We start from the raw sequence: 13,669 nt of genomic DNA on the forward strand, positions 1-13,669 counted from the left end.
GGCAGACGGGTTTCCTCACTTCCGGCCTCTCATAGTTTGGGCGTCTGTATCTATCAGAGGAAAAGGAACAAAAACCTCATAATTCATAGAAATCAGCGAGAGAAAAACTCCAAGAAAGTCTCAGCGCTGAAGGGGTTAATGTCACCTGTGACCAATAATGGGGAATCTCCACACACCTCCACCTGCAGAGCCGCTGTCACAAGTAACAGTCATGTGGTTTCTGGCTATAGAAGGTCACAGCATCTGGCTGCGCAGAATGCTCCCTGACTTTCCATTGTTCCTGCTGTCAGTATTAATTTCCTGCTGGACTTCTCTCCCCCTTTTGGACCCAGCAGGAGCTCGCCTTACACCAGATCATCAGCATTGTCTGGGTGCTAAAATACCAGTTACTTCCTTGGACTGATGCTGGTGATATTTTTAGTTCATTCAAGCCTTAGTTGTAAGCAGGTGGCTTGTACTCCTCTGTGGAATTGCTGCTGAATTTCTACCTGTGTCACCTGTAGATAAGTAGTTCATGCATTTTCCTGTGTGTCCTCCTTGTGTCGTCTTTAGTGTTTAGTGGGGTTGATGAAGAGCTCATCCCACCCTTTCCCTATTTAGGGCCCCATAGTAGGGATACCTAGGGTCAGGTATCCGGCCCGGCGCAGAGGTGAGAAACCGATCTATGGTGGTGAGGGCCCAGGGACCAGCAGTAGGTTTGGTCTAGTTTAGTTTCCCTAGACACAGGGCTTCCCTTACCTTACTTTTTGCTGTTCGCTTGGTGCTTCCCATCCCCGCATCTAGAGTAACAGCCGCACAGTATACATGTGGCTGCTCTGTGCTTCCAGGACCTGTGATGATGTCACATGGAGGGGAGGAGTCAGGGTCACATGATCAGCTCCTCAGTGTATGCAGATAGTGATGGGTAAAATGCGGTTTTTTGGTGAGCCGGGTCTTTTTGCTCTGAAAACGGCTCTTCATTTCCTATTACCTGGGGCAGAAAATGGCTAGAAGGTTGGAGGAGTGTTTAAACTAGGAATGGGGGGCGAGGGTATTCACTTTATAGAAGGGGAATGTAGTGCAGATAGTGACCAGGGCACAAGTAATGAAATTGGGGGTGGTACGGGGGGAAGGGTTAGGACAGTTAATACAGTAAGCAGGAATACAGGTACAGAGTCATACGTAACGTGCATGTACACTAATGCCCGAAGCCTCACAAATAAGGTGGAGGAATTAGAATTAATATTGTTGAAAGAAAATTATGATGTAGTGGGGATATCAGAGACATGGCTGGATGAGAGCTATGACTGGGCTGTTAATTTACAGGGTTATAGCCTATTCAGGAATGACCGTACAAATAAGCGAGGGGGAGGTGTGTGTCTATATGTAAAATCATCCTTAAAACCCATCCTGCGTGACAACATATGTGAGGGTACTGAGAATGTAGAGTCCCTATGGGTGGAGATAAGGGGGGGAGAATGAATAATAAAATACTGATAGGGTTGTGTTATAAGACGCCGAATATTATGGAAGAGGTAGAGAATCTCCTCATAAAGCAAATTGATAAAGCAACGAGTCTCGGAGAGGTAATTATTATGGGGGACTTTAACTATCCTGATATAAATTGGGGAACAGAAACTTGCAGTTCCAGCAAAGGAAATAGATTTTTGATAACAATGAAAGATAATTACCTTTCACAAATGGTACAGGACCCCACAAGAGGGGGAGCACTACTAGACCTTGTACTAACCAATAGGCCAGACCGCATATCAAATATGCAAGTTGGGGGTTACTTGGGGAATAGTGATCACAAAATAATAAGTTTTCATGTATTCTTTAGTAAGATGTATAGTAGAGGGGCTACAAGGACACTAAACTTCAGGAAAGCAAATTTTAAACGGTTGAGAGATGATCTTAGTGCAATAAACTGGGATGATGTACTAAGTAATAAAAGTACACAAAGCAAATGGGAGACTTTCATGAGCATCCTGAATAGGGCTTGTGCAGAAAATATACCCTATGGGAACAAACATGCTAGAAATAGGAGGAAACCCCTATGGCTAAATAGAGCTGTAAGGGAAGCAGTAAAAGAAAAACAGAAAGCCTTAAAAGAATTAAAGAGGGTAGGTAGTGATGAGGCATTATATAATTATAGAAAATTAAATAAAATATGAAAAAAGCAAATTAAGTTAGCTAAGTTTGAGACAGAGAGACTCATTGCGAGAGAAAGTAAAAATAATCCTAAAATATTCTTTAACTACATAAACAGTAAAAAACTGAAAAGCGATAGTGTTGGCCCCCTTAAAAATAGTCTTGGTGAAATGGTGGAAGGGGATGAGGGTAAAGCCAACCTGCTGAATGACTTTTTTTCTACGGTTTTTATACAAGAAAATGCCATGGCAGATGACATGACCAGTGATACCATAAATTCACCCTTGAATATTACCTGCTTAACCCAGCAGGAAGTACGCCGCCGCCTCGAAATCACTAAGGTTGACAAATCTCCGGGCCCGGATGGCATACACCCCATAGTACTACAGGAATTGAGTTCTGTGATAGATAGACCATTATTTTTAATCTTCTCAGATTCCTTAATAACAGGGTCGGTACCGCAGGACTGGCGCATAGCAAATGTGGTGCTAATATTCAAAAAGGGGACAAAAACTGAGCCGGGAAATTATAGACCGGTAAGTTTAACCTCTACGGTTGGTAAAATCCTTGAGGGGTTCTTGAGAGATGCTATACTGGAGTATCTCAAGAAAAATAACCTTATGACAGAGTATCAACATGGGTTTATGAGGGATCGATCCTGTCAAACTAATTTGATCAGCTTCTATGAAGAGGTAAGTTCAAGCCTGGACCAGGGAAATGCAGTGGATGTTGTGTATATGGACTTTTCAAAAGCTTTTGATACGGTGCCACACAAAAGGTTGGTACATAAAATGAGAATAATGGGGATAGGGGAAAATATGTGTAACTGGGTTAAAAACTGGCTCAGTGATAGGAAACAAAGGGTGGTTATTAATGGTACGTACTCGGACTGGGTCTCAGTTCATAGTGGGGTACCACAGGGGTCAGTATTGGGCCCGCTTCTTTTCAACATATTTATAAATGACCTTGTTGGGGGCATGCGGAGTAGAATTTCAATATTTGCAGATGATACTAAACTCTGCAGGGTAATCAATACAGAGGAGGATAATTTTATATTACAGGGAGATTTATGTAAATTGGAGGATTGGGCTGAGAAGTGGCAATTGAAGTTTAATGTAGATAAATGTAAGGTCATGCACTTGGGTAGAGGAAATAACATTTATGATTATGTCCTTAATTGTAGAAAACTGGGTAAAACAGACACAGAAAAAGACTTGGGTGTATGGGTGGATGGTAAACTTCACTTTAGTGGACAGTGTCAGGCAGCTGCTGCCAGGGCTAATAAAATAATGGGATGTATTAAAAGAGGTATAAGTGTTCATGAAAAAAATATAGTTCTACCTCTGTACAAGTCACTAGTGCGACCGCACTTAGAATACTGTGTACAATTCTGGTCACCGATATATAAGAAGGACATAGCTGAACTGGAGAGGGTGCAGAGAAGAGCGACCAAGATTATTAGAGGAATGGGTGGGCTGCAATACCAAGACAGGTTATTACACTTGGGGTTATTTAGTTTGGAAAAACGAAGGCTTAGGGGGGATCTAATCACAATGTATAAATATATGAGGGGACAGTACAGAGACCTTTCCAAAGATCTTTTTACACCTAGGCCTGCGACTGGAACACGGGGGCATCCGCTACGTCTTGAGGAAAGAAGGTTTAATCATAATCACAGACGAGGATTCTTTACTGTACGAGCAGTGAGACTATGGAACTCTCTGCCGCATGATGTTGTAATGAGTGATTCACTACTAACATTTAAGCAGAGCCTGGATGCCTTTCTTGAAAAATATAATATTACCAGTTATGTATATTAGATTTTATGACAGGGTATTGATCCAGGGAACTAGTCTGACTGCCGGATGTGGAGTCAGGAAGGAAATTTTTTCCCCATTGGAACTTGTTTGCCACATTGGGGTTTTTTTACCTTCCTCTGGATCAACATGTTAGGCTACGGGTTGAACTAGATGGACTTAGAGTCTCCCTTCAACCTTAAAAACTATGATACTATGATACCTGTGGCTTTAAATTTGAAGCCAAATTCTGGTATGTTTTCACCCATGATTGTACCTTTTAGTAAAAATCTACACATGTGCCAATTTATGACATAAAACAGAATAGTTTCCAGAATAACCAGATTTTATATTATTTGCTGTAAAAACTTTAACAAACACAAAATGAACATGCAAAATAGCAACAAGATCCTAATTGTCAGCGCCACATTGTAAAGCCCCCTTCACACGTGGCGAGTTCGCTGTGGGCTGTGTCTGCTGCAAACAGTCTGCAGCAAATCTGCAGCGTCAGATGTGGCCTCTGCATCCAGGCGGATTTACATAAGGAATTTGCTGCGGAATTCTCCCGTCCATTGGCTGCAATGAATGTGGCATATCGGATATTCTGCACATAGTGACGCTGCTGAAGCCAGTTTCACACCTCATGTCACATTCTGAAGTTTTCCATGAAGTGAGAATGTGTTTTGGATAAAGCCATTGCCGCTGTCGGCTTCTGTAAATGCCATGGAATTTCCACGCTGATGATCTGCTGGAAACTCCGCTGCAAATCCACAAAGTGTGAAGGCAGCCGAAAAGTGTCTTTAGGGCCCATTGGATAAACTAAGTGCCATAGCCTGGATGGACGGATTCAGTTTATTTCCTCTGTTATCTGTTTTGGAAAAGACTGTTTTTTGGTGTCCCATCAAGGACCAATGTCTTCTGCCATCACTAATATAATGGCAGTAAAGGGGTTGGATCACATGGGCAAGTGCCATTAATTGAAGAGAACTTTTTAAAATAGGTATATTCTCCATATACTTATTTTAAAAATTCTGCTTCAATCCTGCTGGTATTCCATAAAAACCTATGTAACTGTTTACATGGGTTTCCATGGAAGTTGTCCTGAGCCGAGAGCCATTTTTGTACAGGTCAGTATTGAACCGCATTGCGAATAAACACAATGTGGCCGCTAAAATAGCAAATATTAGCGATTTTAGCCGCAGTATCGCGTATATTCACAATGCGGTTTAATTTAAACATTCAAATTGGACCGCACAAAGTGTTGGAAATTGCCAGCACCGCACAAAACGAGAAATGTTTGATAGAAAAAGTGCAGAAATCAAACAAGTGCAATTCAATGAGCTCAACACTACTGGCAATTGTATGCAGAATGGGGTGTGATGTGAGAGGCTGCACTGCCTTGTATAGGACTAGTTCTGTGCATGAAGGTGGTCCCTCAGATTGGCACTGCTATCATGTAACAGGGGCTGCTGGGAGGTTATTCACATACCAGAAACAACAGAACCATTCCAAGCTGCACTAGCTAATGGTGCATTTACACAGTCGCTGCAGCCCCCGAGCCTGCGATCCAGTGATGCTCAATCCAGCGATGGGATGTTTGCAGAGGAGATCCTTATCTGCCCTGCCCATATGCATCGCTGGATCATTTGTTCTCTTCCATTCAAGTGAATGGGAGAGAACAAGGGACGCACATTTACATCCGCTGTTTCTCCCTCGCTCAGCGAGGATTTACAAGCTGGCGGTAGATAACTAGAATCAGGCGAAATCCAGATGTCAGTGTTCCTTTAATAAAGTGCCTGACTGCTGCTTGTCACAGATTGGAGGGGGCGGGGCTGTGACTGCCTGACTGCTGCTTGTCACAGATTGGAGGGGGTGGGGCTGTGACTGCCTGACTGCTGCTTGTCACAGATTGGAGGGGGGCGGGACTGTGAGTGAGTGCTATGTGCGGCAGCAGGAGGAGCATTGTCAGTCTCCTGGATAAGATCAGAGTGACTACTGCCGGGAGGGAGGGGCCGGGAGGGGCGGGGCAAGAGGGGAGGGGCAAGAGGGGACTGACTGTGGAACGGAACTGGCAAAGAGCCGTTTACATTTCAATTGGCCCCTGCCAGGAGCCGACTCATATGATTCACTATGAAGAGCCGGCTCTTAGAGCCAGCTCGTTCAGAAGCTACCTATCACTAATATTAATGTGCACACACTGGACAGGCGCGGTGTCAGTGGACGGTTATAGTTAACCCCTGTTGCGTATGTATGTGACCCCTGTTGCGTATGTATGTGACCCCTTCACACTCTTATTTCAATCTTTGCTTTATTGAATTCTTTATTGATAAGTTCAGGTGAGGAGATTTATTGAGCAACTTTAAAATAAAGACGTTTGGACCTGATCAGTCTTGAACACAAGTCGCTGAAAATGTGTGTATGACGTATGGAGCAGAGCCGCATGTGTACAATGTGTACGGAACAGTGCCATGTGTGTATGATGTCTACGTAGCGGAGCTGTGTATGTAGTGGAGCCATGGGTGCATGATGTGTATGTAGTGGATACCCTCTTTTACCACTTTATTAATCCCCAAAACACCTGTGCAGGTCCAACATAATCCACACGAGGTCCCACGACGATTCCAGCTCTGCTACATGTAAAGTTACAGGACGCGATCATGGCACATGACCGCCTTCTATGAGGTTCAGGCAGAGACTGAGCAGCGATCAGTGGTGATGTCGCTTAGGTTAGCCGCGGCCACAGTTGGAGGTTCCCACGGTCCACCACTTGTGACCGTAAATAACTTGACCTCAGGTGACTTCAGTGACCTCACCTGAATTCATTCACCGCTCATCACACGACTCAGTCTGTGCCTGAACATCACAGTGTACATAGGAAATACTTTCGATAGAAGCGCAGAATAGGGTCTTACCAGGTATGGCAACAGATAAACCAAGGTAATTTAAACCCAGAACGGCTGCTTTTCAATCCAGTAATTCCCACCGCTGCGGGAGGTCTTCTATGGTGCGGATGATCACGCAGCTTGGATGGTACAGCTCTCCACAGGCAGAGCTCAGGCCCCAGGGAGGATGTTAGGAGTAGTAATCGCCTATGGCACAGGGTGCGATGATGGGAGCTCCGGCAGTGACGGGACGGCACAGAGGTTGCAGTCAAAGTTCTTTACTCACTGAGATTACACCGCCTTGGCAGTGCCGTGCTCTGTTGTTATGGTCTCGAGCCAATCCAGGATAGTTAGGAAGTTGAGGCAGGTGTTTCCTTCTGTGTTTCCTTTCCAGTGGTCTTCCCTCCACCACAGCTTATGGACTGTGGAACGGGTCACGGGTGGTTGCTGCACTCCTCGTGAACTCTGGGATTCCCCTTCTACCTAAGAACCCGGGTCGAGCCTCCAGCTCCAGACCATGGGCACCTTTCTATTCTGTCTTCTTTTCCTGACGTCTCTGTCTGATGCCTTCTCGACCCCCTTCCTGGGTGTCAACCTGGCACTAACTGAATTTTGTGTGAGATGGATCCTAACTTCACCTGAAGGTGCGCCGCCTCCTGGGTTGCTGAACTAGTGGGCAGGAGATCCCATACCTGTGATGGCCACCCCCGGCACCTACCCTGGCCCAGTCCCAGTGAAAGATCTCCCGTGTTTGTGTGAGATGTGTTATGGTGGTTTACCGGTGATGACCTCCTCATTATCCAAGATGAATACTGCACCCCAGATGAGGGCCGTCTCAGATGTCAGTCTTATTTTATTGTATACCTGATAGAATGCGAGTGTAATAAACAATATGTGGGCAGGACCTCTCAAACACTCCACAACAGACTTCATTCCCACAGGCAGAATATTAAAACTGTTTTTTACTACACAGATTCTCTAGGCATTGTACGGTAGTTCATAATAAAAATATGGCTTTAAGGGTGACCCCATCGAAGAGATCCCTCCTAATACCCCTAATAGAGTGGAGGTATTAAGTACAAAAGAAACATTCTGGATATACAAATTAAACACTTTGAAGCCTATAGGTTTAAATGAGGTGACAGATTTGTGTTATTAATATTATTTTATCAATATATTTTTATTCAATTTAATAGATTTCTTGTTTTTATATTATTTATTTATAGTATGATAATTTTATATTTTAATTCAGGTCCCGACTTTTAAATATGTTTCATTTTAATAATGTTAATATTTATACATTTATATAACTATAAATTGTATATGATTGATGTTAATGATTCATGTTTCTAATTGAGGGAAGGGGTGCGTGATTATGGAGTCCTGTGTGTGGTTATTCCGGCACTGTCCTTCACACTGTAGTCATGCGGGAGGGCTTCTCATTTGAAGCTTGTGAACCTTCTGTAATCTGCGCAGACGCGCAGAGGTAATTACCACGGCCTGAAGTCTGTTATCCCCCACGCATGCGCGGTGTGGTTCTCTCCCACGGACCTGAACTCCTGTTACCCCTCACGCATGCGCACTCCTGCTTTGCTCTGGCACTCGCTTTCTGAACCTTCACAGCTAGAATCACTATACTAAGGAATACAAATATATGGTGCACATCAACACTCCCCACCAATAACTAATATTCTTTAATTCTATTAAAATTCATTATTTTAACATTCCTTTTTGTTTTTAAAACTGAAGAAATGTTCATTAATTACATTCCTCCATGGATTTTTCTTCATTGCTTCCTGAGCAGCTTCATTTGCACAATATGAAAACCCGCAGGCGGACCGCCACCTCCATGGCTTCTAACTGGGTCTGTTTAGGGTCTTTATACAAAAAAATAAAAATTAATTTTCACCCATATAGTTTTTTTGCTTATATGAACTCCTTCTAGTACGTTAACCTCATATGTACGATTGCCGCACGCGATCTCTGCACACACACTGTATATTATGTCTGCACTACTATATGAAACCTCTCGACACTTCTTACCCATAAGGACTTTCCTGCTCGTAGTCTCTGAACATTCGCACTGCATATCAATTTTTGCACAACCCGTCACTATACACACGCAATTTTTAATTTTTCTTCATTTTTTTCCTTTTTCCCTTTGATAAATAATACACGATTGTGAGATTCAAAGTTTTTCTTTATTTTTATTTATTTTTTTTCTATTTCTGTAATATCATCATCAATTTATTTTTTCAATAGACCTCCCATTTTTTAACACAATAAATACCATAACCTTTCTTCTCTTCCCATTGTTTATCATGATCCCCTATATAGGGCTGTGGATATTGCCTCCAGCCAGTGTATTACTACGATCCCCAGTAAATCCCACAGTTCTAGACTCTCAGCATTCTGTTATATTTCCAAGAAATATTTTTGCATTATTCCTTTTCTCTTTTTCGTTTTTTGCTTTTTGTTTTGTAATTTCTATATTGTTGCGATATTTGTTACTTCCAGGACTTTTAAAGTCATCTTTTAATACATTATGCTTTAAATTTTGTTGCCGCTTATTTGATAAGTCGATTGTCCCGCCAGTATTTGAAATACAGCGGGCGGTCCTCTGACGTATCTGTATGTATATATATATATATATATATATATATATAGGTTCTTTTCTCTGTAGTAGACTGTTGATTTTTCCTTGATGTCTTGATGAAGGAGACAGAGTTCTCTGAAACGCACCAACCTGAATAAAAGCATAAAGAGATGAAATAATCAACATCTAATTTTCTGGTGATAGCGCGGCATACACCCTATCTCTCCCCCGTTACGTCTGAATTCGCTTTCCAGGGCTGCGCTGCCCTGTTCAAAGTAGCCACCTTTTGCTTTCATTACTGCTTTGGACACTCTTGGCATTCTCTTGATGAGCTTCCAGAGGTAGTCACCAGAAATGGTTTTCCAACAGTCTTGAAGGAGTTCCCAGAGATGCTTAGCACTTGTTGGCCCTTTTGCCTTCACTCTGCGGTCCAGCTCACCCCAAACCATTTTGATTGGGTTCAGGTCTGGTGACTGTGGAGACCAGGTCATCTGGCGTAGCACCCCATCACTCTCCGTCTTAGTCAAATAGCTCTTACACAGCCTGGAGGTGTGTTTGGGGTCATTGTCCTGTTGAAAAATAAATGATGGTCCAACTAAATGCAAACCGGGTGGAATAGCACACCGCTGCAAGATGCTGTGGTAGCCATGCTGGTTCAGTATGCCTTCAATTTTGAATAAATCCCCAGCAGTGTCACCAACAAAGCACCCCCACACCTCCTCCTCCATGCTTCACGGTGGGAACCAGGCATGTAGAATCCATCCGTTCACCTTTTCTGTGTCACACAAAGACACGGTGGTTGGATCCAAAGATCTCAAATTTGGACTCATCAGACCAAAGCACAGATTTTCACTGGTCTAATGTCCATTCCTTGTGTTCTTTAGGCCAAACAAGTCTCTTCTGCTTGTTGCCTGTCCTTAGCAGTGGTTTCCTAGCAGCTATTTTACCATGAAGGCCTGCTTCACAAAGTCTCCTTTTAACAGTTGTTCTAGAGATGTGTCTGCTACTAGAACTCTGTGTGGCATTGACCTGGTCTCTAATCTGAGCTGCTGTTAACCTGCGATTTCTGAGGCTGGTGACTCGGATAAACTTATCCTCCGCAGCAGAAGTGACTCTTGGTCTTCCTTTCCTGGGGCAGTCCTCATGTGAGCCAGTTTCTTTGTAGCGTTTGATGGTTTTTGTCACTGCACTTGGGGACACTTTCAAGGTTTTCCCAATTTTTTTGACTGACTGACCTTAATTTCTTAAAGTAATGATGGCCACTAATTTTTCTTTACTTAGCTGCTTTTTTTCTTGCCATAATACAAATTCTAACAGTCGATTCAGTAGGACTATCAGCTGTGTATCCACCAGACTTCTGCACAACACAACTGATGGTCCCAGCCCCATTTATAAGGCAAGAAATCCCACTTATTAAACCTGACAGGGCACACCTGTGAAGTGAGAACCATTTCCGGTGACTGCCTCTGGAAGCTCATCAAGAGAATGCCAAGAGTGAGCAAAGCAGTAATCAAAGCAAAAGGTGGCTACTTTGAAGAACCTAGAATATAAGACATATTTTCAGTTGTTTCACACTTTAAGTATTTCATTCCACATGTGTTACTTCATAGTTTTGATGCCTTCAATGTGAATCTATAATTTTCAGAATCATGAAAATAAAGACAACTCTTTGAATGAGAAGGTGTGTCCAAACGTTTGGTCTGTACTGTATGTCATACACACATTTTCAGCGACTTGTGATCGAGACTGATCAGGTCCAAATGTTTTTCTTCTAAAGTCCCTTCTCCTCACCTAAATTTATCAATAAAGAATTCAATTTAGCAAAGATTGAAATGAATTTGAAGGGGTTACATACATACGCAACAGGGGTCACATACATACGCAACAGTGGTTTACTATAACTGTCCACTGACACCGCGCCTCATCCAGTGTGTGCACGCCAATATAGGAGTATACTGAGGAGCTGATCATGTGACCCCTGACTCCTCCCCTCCATGTGACATCATCACAGGTCCTGGAAGCACAGAGCAGCCATATATCTAGTGTGCGGCTCTGCAGGTGGAGGTAGGTGCAGGGTATTATATATCTAGTGTGCGGCTCTGCAGGTGGAGGTAGGTGCAGGGTATTATATATCTAGTGTGCGGCTCTGCAGGTGGAGGTAGGTGCAGGGTATTATATATCTAGTGTGCGGCTCTGCAGGTGGAGGTAGGTGCAGGGTATTATATATCTAGTGTGCGGCTCTGCAGGTGGAGGTAGGTGCAGGGTATTATATATCTAGTGTGCGGCTCTGCAGGTGGAGGTAGGTGCAGGGTATTATATATCTAGTGTGCGGCTCTGCAGGTGGAGGTAGGTGCAGGGTATTATATATCTAGTGTGCGGCTCTGCAGGTGGAGGTAGGTGCAGGGTATTATATATCTAGTGTGCGGCTCTGCAGGTGGAGGTAGGTGCAGGGTATTATATATCTAGTGTGCGGCTCTGCAGGTGGAGGTAGGTGCAGGGTATTATATATCTAGTGTGCGGCTCTGCAGGAGGAGGTAGGTGCAGGGTATTATATATCTAGTGTGCGGCTCTGCAGGAGGAGGTAGGTGCAGGGTATTATATATCTAGTGTGCGGCTCTGCAGGTGGAGGTAGGTGCACGGTATTATATATCTAGTGTGCGGCTCTGCAGGAGGAGGTAGGTGCAGGGTATTATATATCTAGTGTGCGGCTCTGCAGGTGGAGGTAGGTGCAGGGTATTATATATCTAGTGTGCGGCTCTGCAGGTGGAGGTAGGTGCAGGGTATTATATATCTAGTGTGCGGCTCTGCAGGTGGAGGTAGGTGCAGGGTATTATATATCTAGTGTGCGGCTCTGCAGGTGGAGGTAGGTGCAGGGTATTATATATCTAGTGTGCGGCTCTGCAGGTGGAGGTAGGTGCAGGGTATTATATATCTAGTGTGCGGCTCTGCAGGAGGAGGTAGGTGCAGGGTATTATATATCTAGTGTGCGGCTCTGCAGGAGGAGGTAGGTGCAGGGTATTATATATCTAGTGTGCGGCTCTGCAGGTGGAGGTAGGTGCACGGTATTATATATCTAGTGTGCGGCTCTGCAGGAGGAGGTAGGTGCAGGGTATTATATATCTAGTGTGCGGCTCTGCAGGTGGAGGTAGGTGCAGGGTATTATATATCTAGTGTGCGGCTCTGCAGGAGGAGGTAGGTGCAGGTTATTATATATCTAGTGTGCGGCTCTGCAGGTGGAGGTAGGTGCAGGGTATTATATATCTAGTGTGCGGCTCTGCAGGTGGAGGTAGGTGCAGGGTATTATATATCTAGTGTGCGGCTCTGCAGGAGGAGGTAGGTGCAGGGTATTATATATCTAGTGTACGGCTCTGCAGGTGGAGGTAGGTGCAGGGTATTATATATCTAGTGTGCGGCTCTGCAGGTGGAGGTAGGTGCAGGGTATTATATATCTAGTGTGCGGCTCTGCAGGTGGAGGTAGGTGCAGGGTATTATATATCTAGTGTACGGCTCTGCAGGTGGAGGTAGGTGCAGGGTATTATATATCTAGTGTGCGGCTCTGCAGGTGGAGGCAGGTGCAGGGTATTATATATCTAGTGTGCGGCTCTGCAGGTGGAGGTAGGTGCAGGGTATTATATATCTAGTGTGCGGCTCTGCAGGTGGAGGTAGGTGCAGGGTATTATATATCTAGTGTGCGGCTCTGCAGGTGGAGGTAGGTGCAGGGTATTATATATCTAGTGTGCGGCTCTGCAGGTGGAGGTAGGTGCAGGGTATTATATGTCTAGTGTGCGGCTCTGCAGGTGGAGGTAGGTGCAGGGTGTTATATATCTAGTGTGCGGCTCTGCAGGTGGAGGTAGGTGCAGGGTGTTATATATCTAGTGTGCGGCTCTGCAGGTGGAGGTAGGTGCAGGGTGTTATATATCTAGTGTGCGGCTCTGCAGGTGGAGGTAGGTGCAGGGTATTATATATCTAGTGTGCGGCTCTGCAGGAGGAGGTAGGTGCAGGGTATTATATATCTAGTGTGCGGCTCTGCAGGTGGAGGTAGGTGCAGGGTATTATATATCTAGTGTGCGGCTCTGCAGGTGGAGGTAGGTGCAGGTTATTATATATCTAGTGTGCGGCTCTGCAGGTGGAGGTAGGTGCAGGGTATTATATATCTAGTGTGCGGCTCTGCAGGTGGAGGTAGGTGCAGGGTATTATATATCTAGTGTGCGGCTCTGCAGGTGGAGGTAGGTGCAGGGTATTATATATCTAGTGTGCGGCTCTGC

The sequence above is a fragment of the Anomaloglossus baeobatrachus genome, unplaced genomic scaffold, assembly GCF_048569485.1.
Source record: "Anomaloglossus baeobatrachus isolate aAnoBae1 unplaced genomic scaffold, aAnoBae1.hap1 Scaffold_362, whole genome shotgun sequence".
Lineage (NCBI taxonomy): Eukaryota > Metazoa > Chordata > Amphibia > Anura > Aromobatidae > Anomaloglossus > Anomaloglossus baeobatrachus.